Source organism: Oncorhynchus mykiss, chromosome 16 (assembly GCF_057628025.1).
Source record: "Oncorhynchus mykiss isolate SJ-2025 chromosome 16, ASM5762802v1, whole genome shotgun sequence".
NCBI lineage: Eukaryota > Metazoa > Chordata > Actinopteri > Salmoniformes > Salmonidae > Oncorhynchus > Oncorhynchus mykiss.
This window is the reverse complement of record NC_143037.1, coordinates 28596608-28615179: the sequence shown is the minus strand read 5'-3', so window position 1 is coordinate 28615179 and position 18572 is coordinate 28596608.

The window sequence follows — 18572 nt, the reverse complement described above, 5'->3', positions numbered from 1 at the left end:
AGTCAGCTGATATTCTGAAAGAGCTGCAAAATCTGGACCCTTACAAATCAGCCGGGCTAGACAATCTGGACCCTTTCTTTCTAAAATTATCTGCCGAAATGGTTGCCACCCCTATTACTAGCCTGTTCAACCTCTCTTTCGTGTCGTCTGAGATTCCCAAAGATCGGAAAGCAGCTGCGGTCATCCCCCTCTTCAAAGGGGGGGACACTCTTGACCCAAACTGCTACAGACCTATATCTATCCTACCCTGCCTTTCTAAGATCTTCGAAAGCCAAGTCAACAAACAGATTACCGACCATTTCTAATCCCACCATACCTTCTCCGCTATGCAATCTGGTTTCAGAGCTGGTCATGGGTGCACCTCAGCCACGCTCAAGGTCCTAAACGTTATCTTAACCACCATCGATCGATAAGAAACAATTCTGTGCAGCCGTGTTCATTGACCTGGCCAAGGCTTTCAACTCTGTCAATCACCACATCCTCATCGGCAGACTCGATAGCCTTGGTTTCTCAAATGATTGCCTCGCAATTGCCTCACCAACTACTTCTCTGATAGAGTTCAGTGTGAAAAATCGGAGGGCCTGTTGTCCGGGCCTCTGGCAGTCTCTATGGGGGTGCCACAGGGTTCAATTCTTGGACCGACTCTCTTCTCTGTATACATCAATGATGTCGCTCTTGCTGCAGGTGAGTCTCTGATCCAGCTCTACGCAGACGACACCATTCCGTATACTTTTGGCCCTTCTCTGGACACTGTGTAAACAACCCTCCAGTGAGCTTCAATGCCATACAACTCTCCTTCCGTGGCCTCCAATTGCTCTTAAATACAAGTAAAACTAAATGCATGCTCTTCAACCGATCGCTGCCTGCACCTGCCCACCTGTCCAACATCACTACTCTGGACGGTTCCGACTTAGAATATGTGGACAACTTCAAATACCTAGGTGTATGGTTAGACTGTAAACTCTCCTTCCAGACTCACATCAAACATATCCAATCCAAAGTTAAATCTAGAATTGGCTTCCTATTTTGCGACAAAGCATCCTTCACTCATGCTGCCAAACATTCCCTTGTACAACTGACCATCCTACCGATCCTCGACTTCGGCGATGTCATTTACAAAATAGTCTCCAATACCCTACTCAATAAATTGGATGCAGTCTATCATAGTGCCATCCGTTTTGTCACCAAAGCCCATATACTACCCACCACTGCGACCTGTACACTCTCGTTTGCTGGCCCTCGCTTCATACTCATCGCCAAACCCACTGGTTCCAGGTCATCTACAAGACCCTGCTAGGTAAAGTCCCCCCTTATCTCAGCTCGCTGGTCACCATAGCAGCACCCACCTGTAGCACGCGCTCCAGCAGGTATATTTCTTTGGCCACCCCCAAAACCAATTCTTCCTTTGGCTGCCTCTCCTTCCAGTTCTCTGCTGCCAATGACTGGAATGAAATACAAAAATCTCTGAAATCTCTGGAAACACTTATCTCCCTCACTAGCTTGAAGCACCAGCTGTCAGAGCAGCTCACAGATTACTGCACCTGTACATAGCCCATCTATAATTTACCCCAAACAACTACCTCTCCCCCTGCTGTATTTATTTATTTATTTTGTTCCTTTGGACCATTATTTCTATCTCTACCTTGAACATTCTTCCACTGCAAATCTACCATTCCAGTGTTTTACTTGCTATATTGTATTTACTTCGCCACCATGGCCTTTTTTGTCTTTACCTCCCTTATCTCACCTCATTTGCTCACATTGTATATATACTTATTTTTCTACTGTATTATTGACTCTGTTTGTTTTACTCCATGTGTAACTCTGTGTTGTTGTATTTGTCGAACTGCTTTGCTTTATCTTGGCCAGGTCGCAATTGTAAATGAGAACTTGTTCTCAACTTGCCTACCTGGTTAAATAAAGGTGAAATAAATAAAAAACATTTTTGAGGGAAAACCCGAGGGAAACCTGTTTCAGTCTTCCAGAGATTTGAGAATAGGAAGGAGGTTAACCTTCCAGCAAGACAATCAACCTAAGCATACTGCTAAAGCAACACTTGAGTGGTTTAAGGGGAAACATTGAAATGTCTTGGAATGGCCTAGTCAAAGCCCAGATCTCAATCCAATTGAAAATCTGTGGTGTGACTTAGAGATTGCTGTACACCAGCAGAACCCATCCAAATTGAAGGAGCTGGAGCAGTTTTGCCAAAAGTCCCAGTGGCTAGATGTGCCAAGCTTACAGAGACATACTCCAAGGGACTTGCAGCTGTAATTTCTGCAAAAAGTGGCTAGTTATGCACGGTCAAGTTTTCATTTTTTTTGTCTTATTCCTTGTTTGTTTCACAATAAAAATATTGTGCATCTTCAAAGTGGTAGGCATGTGGTGTAAATCAAATGATATAAACCCCCCAAAAATCTATTTTAATTCCAGGTTGTAAGGCAACAAAATAGGAAAAATGCCAAGGGGGGTGAATACTTTCACAAGCCACTGTAGCTATGACCCCCTTACATATTAATGTAATCACAAAATCATTTTTTCTGATTATTATCATAAATGGCTTATCAACTGTAGCAATTTGCAAGTTGTCCATTGTAGGAAATCCTCACTGGTACTCTACATTATAAAAAGACCATAATGTGCCTGGATCTTGTAGGCTAAACAGCCGATAAAACCCCCCATAACTGATCCAAATGGTTGCCCAATCAGGCAGGCTAGATGCAGTTATTTCAAAATGAATATGCATTCAAAACGCCAGGCTTTTGAGTGGTTATTTAAATGACAGGCTATTCACTGCAGTTTGCAGCAACATTAGAGTTTTTCAGGCTTGGAAACAATAATAACGTTGTTTATTACATTGTGTTGTTTTAGCTTCGGTAGGATACATTTCTTGTTCCTAAGAAACTGAAACAATAGGGTAGCTTTTCGAGATAGTACATGGGGACTGAGAGGGAGCGCACTCAGGTCGTGTCTACACTTAAACACTTACACATGACTTCTGCTATCAGAATATGAATAACACATTGAAAGGAAAGGTGTTCTGATCTGGCTGACCACTTCCACTTCAGGATGCATTGTGTGCTGGATTTCTCCTCAATCTGGACACAATCAGGCTACGGAAAGCGTCATCAGCACTCCTCCCACAAGTCTCCAGACAGCTTGTGATTTGGGACAGAAAAGCCACTTTTTCATTATACCATTGGAGGAAATACGTTCCTAGCGTGAGGAATGTGTTTGCTGGCCTCATAAATGCTAACCAGCTAGCTAATATGAAAAAATATGATTGGTTTGTTTGGCTAGAGTTATGCTAACCCGTTTGCAATCCTTTTAGAATTGCCTGCTAGCCATCAACAGAGCTACAGTAGTTAGCTACTGCCATCAGTTGTTGTGTTTTTATCATATTTAGCCTATTCCACCGTTTGTAGAATGCATACTGACATTTGAATATAGTGCTGGAAAAGGGAATCCGGACACACTGTGGACATGGTAGATACATTTAAATGTAGGTGTAGAAGCATGACATGTTTGGTATTCCATGATCAGAACTCTAACACGGAACCCAAACCGGCTGCGCGCGTGCGCCATCGTGCGCTATCGTGTATTAATGTATTTTGTCCCCCTACACCAAATGCGATCATGACACGCAGGTTAAAATACCAAAACAAACTCTGAACCAATGACATTAATTTGGGGACAGGTCGAAAAGCATTAAACATGTATGGCAATTTAGCTAGATAGCTTGCACTTGCTAGCTAATTTGTCATATTTAGCTAGCTTGCTGTTGCTAGCTAATATGTCCTGGAATATAAACATTGAGTTGTTATTTTTTGCCTGAAATAACAATCAATCAATCCACACATAAAACGGCCAACCGAATCGTTTCTAGTCATCGCTTCTCCTTCCAGGCCTTTTCATCTCTGAACTTACAGTGGGGCAAAAAAGTATTTAGTCAGCCACCAATTGTGCAAGTTCTCCCACTTAAAAAGATGAGATAGGCCTGTCATTTTCATCATAGGTACACTTCAACTATGACAGACAAAATGAGAAAAAAAATCCAGAAAATCACATTGTAGGATTTTTTAATTAATTTATTTGCAAATTATGGTGGAAAATAGTTGAAGTGTACCTATGATGGAAATTACAGGCCTCTCTCATCTTTTTAAGTGGTAGAACTTGCACAATTGATTGCTGACTAAATCCCAACTGTATATGGTGATTGGCAACTACACTTTCATAGAATTACCACGACAACCGGCAAAACAGTTTGTCTTTCAATCACCCATGTGGGTATAACCAATGAAGAGATGGGAGAGGCAGGACTTGCAGCCCGATCTGCGTCAGAAATAGGAATGACTTCTATTTTAGCCCTTGGCAACACAGACGCTAATTGGTGCGCGCGAGCAGTGGGAGCAATAATTGAATAACATATATTCCTACATTTATTTTGCAACACTCGGGTCGTGGTCAGCCTATTAGCCTAGACACAGCCTCAGTGCAGCCTCAGGAGCGCACATATTGTAGGCTACCTATTTGGTATTTGGTATTTTATAAGGATCCCCATTAGCTGTTGCAAAAGCAGCAGCTACTCTTACTGGCGTCCACACAAAACATTAAACATAATACAGAATGACATAATACAGAACATCATTAGACAAGAACAGCTCAAGGACAGAACTACATACATTTTTAAAAAGGCACACGTAGCCTACATATGATTTCGTTATCTGATAAACTTTTTATTTTGCTGTGTAAATTGACTGAATAGAGTCACTGCAGTATTAAACCTAGCATTGAGCTTCTGAATTATGGGCTAATATGTATACACTTCTAATTTAGGCTATAGGATTCATCTCTGTGTTATGTTGTTGGATACTCATCTGTGTTCTGTTGTGCAATTACGCACCTGGTCTCTCCTCTGCCATGGTTATTCCTCTTAAATCTTGTGGAGTCCCAGGCAAAGCCAGACCACAAATGATTGTTGGTCACTTATTTCAACTTATTTTCTTTAGCCTACTAACAGCCTTTTGGAAGAGAGATGCACAGTTGGTTCTTGCTTGCTGAATGTACAATAGGCTACAGCATTAAGAAGGAGCGAGGAAAAGAGAAACCCATATTTTCCTATAGGCCAATCTTAACACTGGGCTACATCCTGACAACATATATCATATGGTGGCCTGCTAATGTACCTTTCTGGACCCTCTAAACTGTTGAGAATAGACCCAATCTGATCCAAATGGTTGAATAATCAGGCCTAGGCTGTATGCCTATGCAGTTATTTTAATATTAAATTACACTTAGACGTATACTTGTTTACTTGACTTTTATATAAATGGACTCCTTCAAACAATTTACTCTAGCAAGTTTGCCACCTGCGCTCTGCAGTAGAGAAGTAAAGTGGAGGTCGAATTCATCACTTCTGCTGTTTGGCTGTACCCATAGCAACATTCAAAAATGAAGTGGATAGTGTGGCCATCTTTGAATGCATCAACTTTACGTGATTGACTGCTTGCACGCGCCATTTGTATCAATAAATTACTATCAGAAAATGTTTTGTGTGGTAATTATTGATATATTTACTGTTTTATTCACATGTTTCTCAAGTACCAGTGATAAATCATGCATTCCTATTCTTGCATAGGCATGCATGAAACGGATAGTTTCTATAAAAAAGTGTGGCCAGCTCAAATGCTGATTGTTACGTCATTCGAAAGTGTCCGTTCTAAATAAGCATTCTAAATAAGTGTTCTAATCACACGGGTGTGATCGTACGCTTCAGGGACCACTGTAGAACGATCACTCCCGTTTACAAATTAATTAAAAATGAAAAAATGGAAATGTCTTGAGTCAATAAGTAATCAACCCCTTTGTTATGGTAAGCTTAAATAAGTTCAGGAGTGAAAATGTGCTTAACAAGTCACATAATAGTGTTTAATTAACATGATTTATGAATGACTACCTCCTCTCTATACCCAACGCATACAATTATCTTTAAGGTCCCTCAGTCAAGCAGTGAATTTCAAACACAGATTCAACCACAAAGACCAGTGAGTTTGTCCAATGTCTCGCAAAGAAGGGCACCTATTGGTAGATGGGTTCAAAAAAAGCAGACATTGAATATCTCTGAGCATATTGTTATTAATTACACTTTGGTGTATCAATACACCCAGCCACTACAGAGATATAGGCGTCCTTCCTAACTCAGTTGCTGGAGAGTAAGGAAACTGCTCAGGGATTTCATCATGAGCCCAAAGGTGACTTTAAAACAATTACAGTTTAATAGCTGTGATAGGAAAAAACTGAGGATGGATGAACAACATTGTAGTTACTCCACAATACTAACCTAAATAACAGAGTGAAAAGAAGGAAGCATGTACAGAATAAACATTGTCCAAAACATGCATACTGTTTGTAATAAGACACTAAAGTAAACCTTCACAAAATGTGGCAAAGAAATGTACTTTATGTCCTGAATATAAAGCGTTATGTTTGGAGCAAGTCCAACGAAACACATCACTGAGTACCACTCTACATATTTTCAAGCATGGTGGTGCCTGCATCATGTTAAGGGCATGCTGGTCATCGGCAAGGACTAGGGAGTTTTTAGGATAAAACGGAATAGCGCTAAGCAGAGGCAAAATCCTAGAGGAAAACCTGGTTCAGTCTGTTTTCCAAAACACACTGAGAGACTAATTAAACTTTCAGCAGGACAATAACCTAAAACAGAAGGCCAAATATATAGACTAGAGTTGCTTACCAAGATGACATAGAATGTTTCTGAGTGGCCTAGTTACACTTTTGACTTAAATCAGCTTGAAAATCTATGGCAAGACCTGAAAATGGTTGTCTTGCAATGATCAACAACCAACTTGACAGAGCATAAAGAATTTTGAGAAGAGTAAGGTGCAAATATACTACAATAAAGGTGTACAAAGCTCTTAGAGACTTACGCAGAAGGACTCATAGCTGTCATCACTGACAAAGGTGATTCTAACATGTATTGACTTATGTAAATGAAATATATCTGTATTTCATTTTCAACACATTAGCAAATATTTCAAAAAACGTGTTTTCACTTTGTGACTATGTCACTATGGGGTACTGTGTGTAGATAGAATATGTAATACATTTTGAATTCAGGCTGTAACACAACAAAATGTGGAATAAGTCAAGAGGTATGAATACTTTCTGAAAGCACTCTATGTAGTTGCTGGACTTAGGTAGATGTTACGACGCAAAATACCTTAGTCTGATTAGTAATACCGACCTTGAAAGTGAATTTTTTGTGTGTTGTTTGTGTGTGCATTCTTTGACCACTATATCCCATCTGTTCATCATCCATCATCCCATTAACTTTGCTTGTTACGATGGTGCCGGACGGGAGGGCTGCCGACTTATCGGCTCTTAACCAACTATGCTATTTTGTTTGTTTTTTTCGCATTGTTTGTAACTTGTTTTGTACATAACGTTGCTGCTACCATCTCTTATGACCGAAAAGAGCTTCTGGACATCAGAACTGTGATTGCTCACCTCAAAATTGACGAAGAGTTTTTTTTCAATGAGTCGGACGGGAGGGATATATTACTACAGAAACCTGACCAGGGCCAGATCCCTGTGATTCGCTGGAAAAGAAAACTGAGATTTCGTGGAAGAAGATCAGGGTGCCTTGCGAAGATCAGGCAACGGGTGGCTAATCTGCTCTTGCCTTCTGTCCTGTAAGCTAATGTCCAATCGCTGGAAAATAATGGGACGAGCTGAAAGCACGTATATCTTACCAACAGGACATTAAAAACTGTCATATTTAATGTTTCACTGAGTCGTGGCAAAACAACATCAATAAGAACATACAGATTATACACTCCATCGGCAGGACAGAACATCAGCCTCTGGTAAGACACGGGGCAGGGGCCTATGCAAATATGTGAACAACAGCTGGTGCACGATATCTAAGGAAGTCTCAAGGTTTTGCTCGTCTGAGGTAGAGTATCTCATGATAAGCTGTAGACCACACTATCTACCTAGATAGTTTTCATCTGTATTTTTCGTAGCAGTCTACATACCACCACAGACCAATGCTGGCACTAAAACCACGCCCAATGAGCTGTATACGGCCATAAGCAAACAGGAAAACGCTCATCCAGAGGTGGTGCTCCTACTGGCCGGGGACTTTAAGGCAGGGAAACTTAAATCAGTTTTACCTAATCTCTATCAGCATGTTAAATGTGCAACCATCGAGAAAAAAAATCTAGACCACCTTTACTCCACACACAGAGACGTCTCCCTCATCCATAATTCTATCCTCCTGATTCCTGCTTAGAAGCAAATATTAAAGCTGGAAGCACCAGTGACTCGGTCTATAAAAAAGTGGTCAGATGAAGCAGATGCTAAATGAATGGACTGCATTGCTAGCACAGACTGGAATATGTTCCGGGATTCTTCCGATGGCATTGAGGAATAAAATTTGATTTGATTTGATTTGAGGAGTACACCAGATCAGTCACTGGCTTAACCAATCCCTCCTCTGGAACAAAGATCACTCTTATGTTCCCCAACACCTAAAAACATATTGACTTGAACAGGGAAGAGAGAGAACACGTTTCATAATTTCAAACCAACCTTGATGCGACTAAGACTGGTGTAAGAACCGTCCATTTGTTCTGTTCTATGCCCATGGGATGCTAGTCTCCATGCCCGTCTCCTTGGGTGTTAATACAAGACACAGACTATGAGCCTTGTATGTAATTAATTGTAGAGTATCATCCAGCAATCCAAATGTATTGATGCTCTTTAACATTAGGATTCTGATGAAGTTGTAAAACAAAACCCCTTCATGGTTGACCTAAGCTATCATCTAGTGGGTTCTCTAATAACCTCCCTCTCGGAGGACCCTAAAAGATATGGTTTCTAGGGATAAAAACCCTCCCTAGACCCAATAAATTCAAGCAGTGCACCCACCTCTCATGTCTTAGGAGCTGTGCTCTCTCTCTCTCTCTCTTCTTACCGAATCATAATTTTAAAACATTTGATAAATATCCAACTCAAATTTAGAACGACTCAATGTAAAGCACTAAGGACTGTCAATCACTCGAATTCAAGCCCCTCAACCCAGCACACATTGTCACGGTTAGAATGTACATTTACAAACGGGACCATATATTACCGGTATTAACTTTTCTCATTAAAAATCGCCGTTTGTCACTGTTTTACTGTCGCGATTGGCAAGGTAATGACAGATCGGTATCTTAATTAATTCTTGTCTAAATTACTATGAATTTGCAGTGTGCAGACCTCCATAATCAACCTGATACCTCAAATAAGCAGTTTAGGGCCACCCTAAATTAAGTTACGGGCACAGTTGACCACCCCCCCTTTTCCCAACACTCATCTTCTGACGTCTCTTCATTTTCTTCTTCTGACGAGGAGTAAGAGATATCGGACCAATTTGCAGCGTGGTAATTGTCCATTTTAATATGTCAAACTGAACACTACAAAATACAAAATAACAAAGTGAAACAAATGAAACAGTGTTTGTGCCACACGGGACTAACATGGAAAATAATCACCCACAACTCAAAAGTTAAACCAGGCCACCTAAGTATGGTTCTCAATCAGGGACAACGATTGACAGCTGCCTCTGATTGAGAACCATACAGTACCAGGCCAAACACAGAAATCCCAAATCATAGAAAAAGGAACATAGACATACCACCCAACTCACGCCCTGACCATACTAAACAATGACATAACAACAGAACTAAGGTCAGAACGTGACAGTACCTTCCCGCCCCCCCAAAGGTGGACTCCGGCCGCAAAACCTGACCCTATATAGGGGAGGGTCTGGGTGGGTGTCTGTCCGCGGTGGCGGCTCTGGCGCGGGACGTGGACCCCACTCCACCATAGTCTTTCTCCGCCTCCTTAACCGCCTCCGTAGCCTCCTTTGAGCGGCAACCCTCGCCACCGACCTCGGACAGGGGACCCTAGCAATGGGTCCCAAATGGATGGGAGATTCCGGCAGCACCGGACGATAAGGAAATTCCGGCAGCTCCGGATTGAAGGGCGATTCCGGCAGCTCCGGGGTGACGAGCGATTCTGGCCGCTCCAGACTGACGGACGGCTCTGGCAGCTCCTGGCTGACGGACGGCCCTGGCAGCTCCTGGCTGACGAGCGGCTCTGGCAGCTCAGGACAGACGGGCGACTCTGGCAGCTCAGGACAGACGGGAGACTCTGGCAGCTCAGGACAGACGGGAGACTCTGGCAGCCCTGGGCAGGAGGAAGACTCTGGCAGCGCTGGACAGATGGGAGCACCTGTAGCGAGGAGACGGAGAGAAAGCCTGGTGCGAGGGGCTGCCAATGGAGGGCTGGTGCGTGGAGGTGGCACCGGATAGACCGGACCGTGAAGGCGCACTTGAGGTCTCGAGCACCGAGCCTGCCGAACCCTACCTGGCTGAATGCTCCCCGTAGCCAGGCCAGTGCGGCGAGGTGGAATAGCCCGCACTGGGCTGGTCTGGCGAACCGGGGACACTATGTGTAGGGCAGGTGCCATGTACCCCGGCCCGAGGAGACGCACTGGAGACCAGATGTGCTGAGCCGGCTTCATGGCACCTGGCTCGATGCCCACTCTAGCCCGGCCGATACGAGGCGCTGCTATGTACCACACCGGGCTATGCCTGCCCACCGGAGACACCGTGCGCCTAACGGCATAACACGGTGCCTGCCCGGTCCCTCTCTCTCCACGGTAAGCACGGGGGGTGGCGCAGGTCTCCTACCTGACTTCGCCACACTCCCCGTGTGCCTCCCCCAATACATTTTTGGGACTCCGTCTGGGGCTTCCAACCGCGCTGCCGTGCTGCCTCCTCATACCACTACCTCTCGGCTTTCGCTGCCTCCAGCTCAGCCTTGGGGCGGCGATACTCTCCAGCCTGTGCCGAAGGGTCCCTTGCCGTCCAGAATCTCCTCCCATGTCCAAGAGTCCTGAGATTGCTGCTGCTGCCCGTTACCACGCTGCTTGGTCCTTTGGTGGTGGGTGATTCTGTAACGCTCGTCCTCTTCTTCTGACGAGGAGTAAGATATCGCAGTGTGGTAAGTGTCCATTTTAATATGTCAAACTGAACACTACAAAATACAAAATAACAAAGTGAAACAAATTAAACAGTCCCGTGTGGCACAAACACTGACACGGAAAATAATCACCCACAATTCCAAAGTGAAACCAGGCTACCTAAGTATGGTTCTCAATCAGGGACAACGATTGACAGCTGCCTCTGATTGAGAACCATACCAGGCCAAACACAGAAATCCCAAATCATAGAAAAAGGAACATAGACAACCCACCCAACTCACACCCTGACCATTCTAAACAAAGAAATAACAACAGAACTAAGGTCAGAACATGACACTTCTTCATAGCTTCACAGTTCATCTTCACAACGGCACATAGGTAACTCATGCCTTCCATACATCAAGACACCATCTATGGTCACCTTTGCCATAACTCGAGAGAGGACAGAGCAAAACAATAGTTTAAGACACTTCTGAATCTGGAAATAAAGACAATTTATTCACCATATGACAGATTATTACATTCCCAATTTTCTTAATACCAAAATCTCAATGTCAAATGTCAAAGAGCATAACAACACACCGTTGAAACTATTTTCCAAATTGTGTCAAAGTCTATCTAGAGGATAGGGAAGGAGTCAGGCACAGGACACAGCTAAGAGTAAAACCACTGTATTTACTCCATCCGAGAACGGAACAAAAATCCCGTTATAAAACAAATACAAAACAGGATACGAACTCCAACACACGAAAGACAATCAAAACAGAAAGGGAAACCAGAGGGTTAAATAAGGAACATAATCATGAGATGGGAACCAGGTGTGTAAAACAGACAAAACAAAAGGAAAAATGAAACATGGATCGGTGGCCGCTAGAAAGCCGGTGACGTTGACCGCCGAACACCGCCCGAACAAGGAGAGGGAACAACTTCGGTGGAAGTCGTGACAGTACCCCCCCCCTTGACGCGCGGCTCCAGCAGCGCGCTGACACCGGCCTCGGGGACGACCCGGGGGACGAGAAGCAGGGCGATCCGGATGGAGTCGGTGAAATTCCTGGAGTAACGAGGGTCCAGGATGTCCCCCACCGGTACCCAGCATCTCTCCTCCGAGTCATACCCCTCCCACTCCATGAGGTACTGAAGGTCTCTCGCCCGATGTCTTGAGTCCATGATGGCTCGTACTGTATACGCCGGGGCCCCCTCGATGTCCTGAGGGGGCAGAGGAACCTCCCGCACCTCAGACTGCTGGAGCGGACCAGCCACCACCGGCCTGAGGAGAGACACATGGAACGAGGGGTTAATACGGTAATCAGGGGGAGCTGTAACCTATAGCAAACCTCGTTCAGTCTCCTCAGGACTTTGAATGGCCCCACAAACCGCGGACCCAGCTTCCGGCAGGGCAGGTGAATGGGCAGGTTTCGGGTCGAGAGCCTGACCCGATCCCCCGGTGCATACACCGGGGCCTCACTGCGGTGACGGTCAGCACTCATCTTCTGCCGCCTGATGGCCCTTTGCAGACGCACATGGGCAGAAACACTGCCCACTCCCCCGGCCGGTCCTGGCAATAGGACCGCAGAAACCTACCCACCTCCTGGTTGACTCTCTTCACCTGCATGTTGCTCTCGGGGTGAAAACCTGAGGTAAGGCTGACCGAGACCCCCAGGCGCTCCATAAACGCCCTCCAGACTTTAGACGTGAATTGGGGACCCCGATCAGAAACTATATCCTCAGGCACCCCGTAGTGCCGGAATACATGGGGGAACAGGACCTCCGCAGTCTGTAGGGAGACCGGGCAAAGGAAGGAGACGGCAGGACTTAGAAAACCGACCCACAATGACTAGGATCGTGGTGTTACCCCGCGAGGGTGGAAGATCCATCAGGAAATCCACAGAGAGGTGTGACCACGGTCGTGGAATGGGAAGGGGTTGTAATTTCCCTCTGGGCAGGTGTCCAGGTGCCTTGCACTGTGCTCACACCGAACAGGAGGACACATAAACCCTCACGTCCTTGGCTAACGTGGGCCACCAGTACTTCCCAGCAAGGCAGCGCACTGTCCGACCGATGCCAGGATGACCAGAGGAGGGTGAAGTGTGGGCCCAACAGATCAAGTGATCGCGGACATCGAACGGAACATACTTACGCCCAACCGGACACTGGGTAGGAGTGGGCTCTGAACGTGACGCCCGTTCGATGTCTGCGTCCACCTCCCACACCACTGGTGCCACCAGGCAAGAAGCTGGTATAATGGGAGCGGGATCTGCGGACCACTCCTCTGTGTCATACATCCGGGACAGTGCGTCTGCCTTAACATTCTGAGAACCTGGTCTGTAGGAGAGGGTGAAAGAAAAGCGGGTGAAAAACATGGCCCACCTTGCCTGCGAGGGTTCAGTCTCCTCGTTGCTCGAATGTACTCCAGATTGTGGTGGTAGGTCCAAATGAGAAAAGGGTGCCTGGCCCCCTCAAGCCATTGTGCCGGGCCGGGCGCAAATGCACGCTAACCAGGTCGCCAGGTGCACAGTGTTTCCTCCGGCACATTGGTGCGGCTGGCTTCCGGGTTGGACGCGCTGTGTTAAGAAGCAGTGCGGCTTGGTTGGGTTGGGTTGTGTTTCGGAGGATGCATATGGCTTTCGACCTTCGTCTCTCCCGAGCCTGTATGGGAGTTGTAGCGATGAGACAAGATAGTAACTACTAACAATTGGATACCACGAAATTGGGGAGAAAAGGGGGTAAACATTTTTTTTAATTAAAAAATATAAAAAAGGTTGTTTGAGATGTGGCCTCCTACATCTCCCTTCACATAGAAACTGTAATCTCTATGAACCACTATCGATCGAACCGAGACCATTCACTGCTATGTAAAAGTTTCTTGCTCCGCTGCTTTCAAGAGTGTTTGTTGCTGGTGTTTGAACAAAGATGCAAATGCTTGCATCACAGCATCCCCTCTGAATGCAGCAGGATCCATTACCACCTTACACTTATTCTTCCAATGACCGATAGCCCCACATGTAAAACACAGAGTATTCTGTGTATTCTGACACTTCTCCGGACGTGTCCAGGGTCTTTAGATTTCTTCACTCCCGGCTCTAATACACACCTTCTATTAACTATTTTCCAAGGTAGCGCAACCCACTTCCCCGGAGAATAGTTATGGTATTTGTGCCTATTAATTGGTCACAGCACTTAATACCTTGTATGTATGGAGAATACGGATTACCTAATGTCTTATTCCAGTGTTTCGCCTAAAATATCACTGCTGTTGACAACAGACATGACCAAAATTATTCACAGTTGTCTTCTTATTTCCACATAATCTGTCACGGTTTCCTGTCCCAATAGGGCATAAACCAACCTCTCTCGTTGTTGCTACTGCTAATATACTCAAATCATGTTCAAACAACATTTGAAAATATTTTTTATTTTCTAACCATGGATGAGGCTCTCCTCCAGAACATTTAGGCAACCTTTTATCCTAGTACCCAAGCATGGCACTATATCCATCCACACACACTATACTGCCTCACAGCCAATGTGGCTGAGACGTTCACCCTCCTTATGGGTCTGGCTGATAAACCACTACACTAGGGATTTACCCTCCACAGGATCACCCTGTTCAGGACTTTCCCCCTCTCTATGAGATTTACCCTCCACAGGGACTATCCTGCTCGGCACTTACCCTCTATCTACGAGATTTACCCTCCACAGGAACTATCCTGCTCGGAACTTAACCTCTTTTACGAGACTTACCCTCCACACGAATGATCCTGCACGGGACTTACCCTCTCTCTAAAGCTACGACCAGTCATAATACAATGGGACAACTGAATAAGCTCAGGATTTCTAGGTCTGTGTCCTATAATTGATTCAGCCTACAACTTTCATCTCCCCAAGATGTCAGAATGAATGATAGCAGGTGTAGGAACTACAGTGGCTTGCGAAAATATTCACTCCCTTGGCATGTTTCCTATTTTGTTGCCTTACAAACTTACAAAAATTAAAATTGATTTTATGGGGGTTTGTATCATTTGATTTACACAACATGCTTTACACTTGTAAAATATTTTGAATCTTCGATTGTGAAACAAACAAAAAATAAGACAAAAAAAACACAGAAAGATTGAGCATGCATAACTATTCACCCCCCCCAAAGTCAATACTTTGTAGAGCCACCTTTTGCAGCAATTACAGCTGCAAGTCTCTTGGGGTATGTCTCTATAAACTTAGTACATCTAACCACTGGGATTTTTGCCCATTCTTCAAGGCAAAACTGCTCCAGCTCCTTCAATTTGGATGGGTTCCACTGGTGTTCAGCAATCTTAAAGTCATACCACCGATTCTCAATTGGATTAAGGTCTGGGCTTTGACGAGGCCATTCCAAGACATTTAAATGTTTCCCCTTAAACCACTTGAGTGTTTCTTTAGCAGTATGCTTAGGGTCATTGTCCTGCTGGAAGGTGAACCTCCTTCCCAGTCTCAAATCTCTGGAAGACTGAAACAGGTTTCCCTCAAGAATTTCCATGTATTTAGTGCCAGTATTCCTAGACCCTGCTGATGAAAAACGATATTCTCAGGGTGATGAGAGGTGTTGGGTTTGCGCCAGACATAGTGTTTTTCTTGATGGCCAAAAAGCTACATTTTTGTCTCATCTGACCAGAGTACCTTCTTCCATATGTTTGGGGAGTCTCCCACATGCCTTTTGGCGAACACCACACGTGTTTTACCTTATTTTTTTCTTTAAGCAATGGCTTTTTTCTGTTCACTCTTCCGTAAAGCCCAGCTCTGTGGAGTGTACGGCTTAAAGTGGTCTTATGGACAGATACTCCAATTTCCGCCGTGGAGCTTTTCAGCTCCTTCAGGGTTGTCTTTAGTCTCTTTTTTGGCTCTCTGATTAATGCCCTCCTTGCCTGGTCCATGAGTTTTGGTGGGCCGCACCCTCTTAGCAGGTTTGTTGTGGTGCCATATTCTTTCCATTTTTTAATAATGGATTTAATGGTGCTCCAAGTTTTGGATATTTTTTTATAACCCAACCCTGATCTGTAATTCTTCACAACTTTGTTCCTGACCTGTTTGGAGAGCTCCTTGGTCTTCATGGTGCATCTTGCTTGGTGGTGCCCCTTTCTTAGTGGTGTTGCAGACAGGGGCCATTCAGAACAGGTGTGTATATATACTGTGATCGTGTGACAGATCATGTGACACACAGGTGGACTTTATTTAACTAATTATGTGACTTCTGAAGGTAATTGATTGCACCAGATCTTATTTCGGGGCTTCATAGCAAAGGGGGTGAATACATATGCACGCACCACTTTTCCTGTCTTTATTTTTTTGTAATTTTTTAACCAAGTTATTCTTTTCATTTCACTTCACCAATTTGGACTATTTTGTGTATGTCCATTAAATGAAATCCAAATAAAAATCAATTTAAATTACAGGTTGTAACGCAACAAAATAGAAAAAACACCAAGGAGGATGAATACTTTTGCAAGGCATTGTATTCCTTGTTCCTGTTCACTGATTCGGACTCTCTAGTGCGACTGTAAATCGTGGTGAACCCTGCTTGCAGTGCCAACTGTTAGGTTCTAAATGAACCGTGTAAAACTCAGACGATTAGTAAAACTCAAACCAAGTTCAAGTATATATACCCGAATTTGTGTGGAGTATCCTCCTTCTCTTTAAACATTACATCTTTATTGCTAGGCAGGTTAAGTGATGCGGGCAATAAACTGTTCCTTCTCCCTTAATGTGACCTGACCTCAGCCCCCATTCTACACTAAACCACATCTCTCCACCCTTATCAGTGCCTGCAACTATGTGATTGTCCTTCCTTTACTGAATACATTCCAAGCTTAATTGCCTCCACCATATACATTCCTGCTACAGATAACCATTAACTTTAGGTTTAGAAACCAGTCTATGTCACTCAATAATTCCATAGAATACCTGATAATTAACAATGTTTCAAGTTTTATAGTCAGAACCCATCAGTGGTCTCACAGAAGAAGCTTATGACAGCTTCTGTCAGAGAAGGACCTGACTTTCTAGAAAGCCTGTGATATCGCCCTTGGACTCGAGCTTGTCCACAGCGATACCATTGAGCTATTGGGAGATGCTGAACTTTAGAAAGGAGTTTACAAAGTCAGTGACACACCTGGAGGACAACACTCACAAGTCACACTTTTCTCACTCAAGGCTACACAAAAAATCAGCAGCTCACATCAGAAATGACAAATGCAAGTTACTACAGATGTGAAGGATATAAATCACCACATAACTTGTTGATTCGTGTCACAACTGTGGAAAGTTGGACATTTACAGAGAGTATGTAATAACGGAGCTGTGAGTCGGGAAGCAGGTGCAGGTGAAACGTTTAATAAAACAAAACCATTAACGAGACAATTCCATAAGGATGTACGCTGGTAAACAAGAACAATACTAACTGGTGAGAAAACACAATGGAGTGACATATAAAGGGGCGGAAATGATGAGGGTAATGAAGTCCATGTGTGAATCATAATGATTAACAGGAGCGCGTAATAATGAGTGCCAGGTGTACGTAATGATGAATCCCAGGACTGGTGGTTAGTATTCTGACGACGTCATATGCTGGGGGGGGGGGGGGGGGGGGCAGGAGAAGATGTGACAGTATGTGAAGCTCCAAAATGCACAGCAAGAGCTCACAATGTGTCACACACAACACAAGAAGTGGATGGTACAGTTGAAAAAGTACTGGAACTGTTCACAATATACACAGCTCAACAATGGAAAGATGGAATCTACCTCAACATGGAGTTATCTGGAAAACCAGTGAAAATGCATTTGGACATCAGAGCTTCTGTATCTCTTGTTCCAGAGCGAATCTACGAAGAAAAATAATGCCCTCTTCAGCAGCATCCATCCACCTTTCATCATACACTGTTGACACTATTCCTGTGTTAGGACAGATCCAGGTACCAGTCCGGCACAGGAGGTTGGTGGCACCTTAACTGGGGAAAATGGGCTAATGGTAATGGCTGGAGTGGAATTAGTGGAATGGTATCAAATACATTAAACAGATGGATTCCATGTGTTTGATGCCATTTAATTTGCTCCGTTCCAGCCATTATTATGAGCCGTTGTCACGTTCTGACCATAGTTCTTTTGTGTTTTCCTTGTTTTAGTGTTGGTCAGGACGTGAGCTGGGTGGGCATTCTATATTGTGTGTCAAGTTTGTCCGTTTCTATGTATGGCCTGACATGGTTCTCAATCAGAGGCAGGTGTTAGTCATTGTCTCTGATTGGGAACCATATTTAGGTAGCTTGTTTTGTGTTGGGGTTTGTGGGTGGTTGTTTCCTGTCTTTGTGTTCTCTGCACCAGATAGGACTGTTTCGGGTTTTGCCACGTTTGTTATTTTGTATTTGTGTAGTTTTCACGTTATCGTCTTTCATTAAACATGTTGAACACAAACTACGCTGCATTTTTGTCCTCCTCTCCTTCGACGGAAGAAAGCCGTTACAGAACCACCCACCACAACAGGACCAAGCAGCGT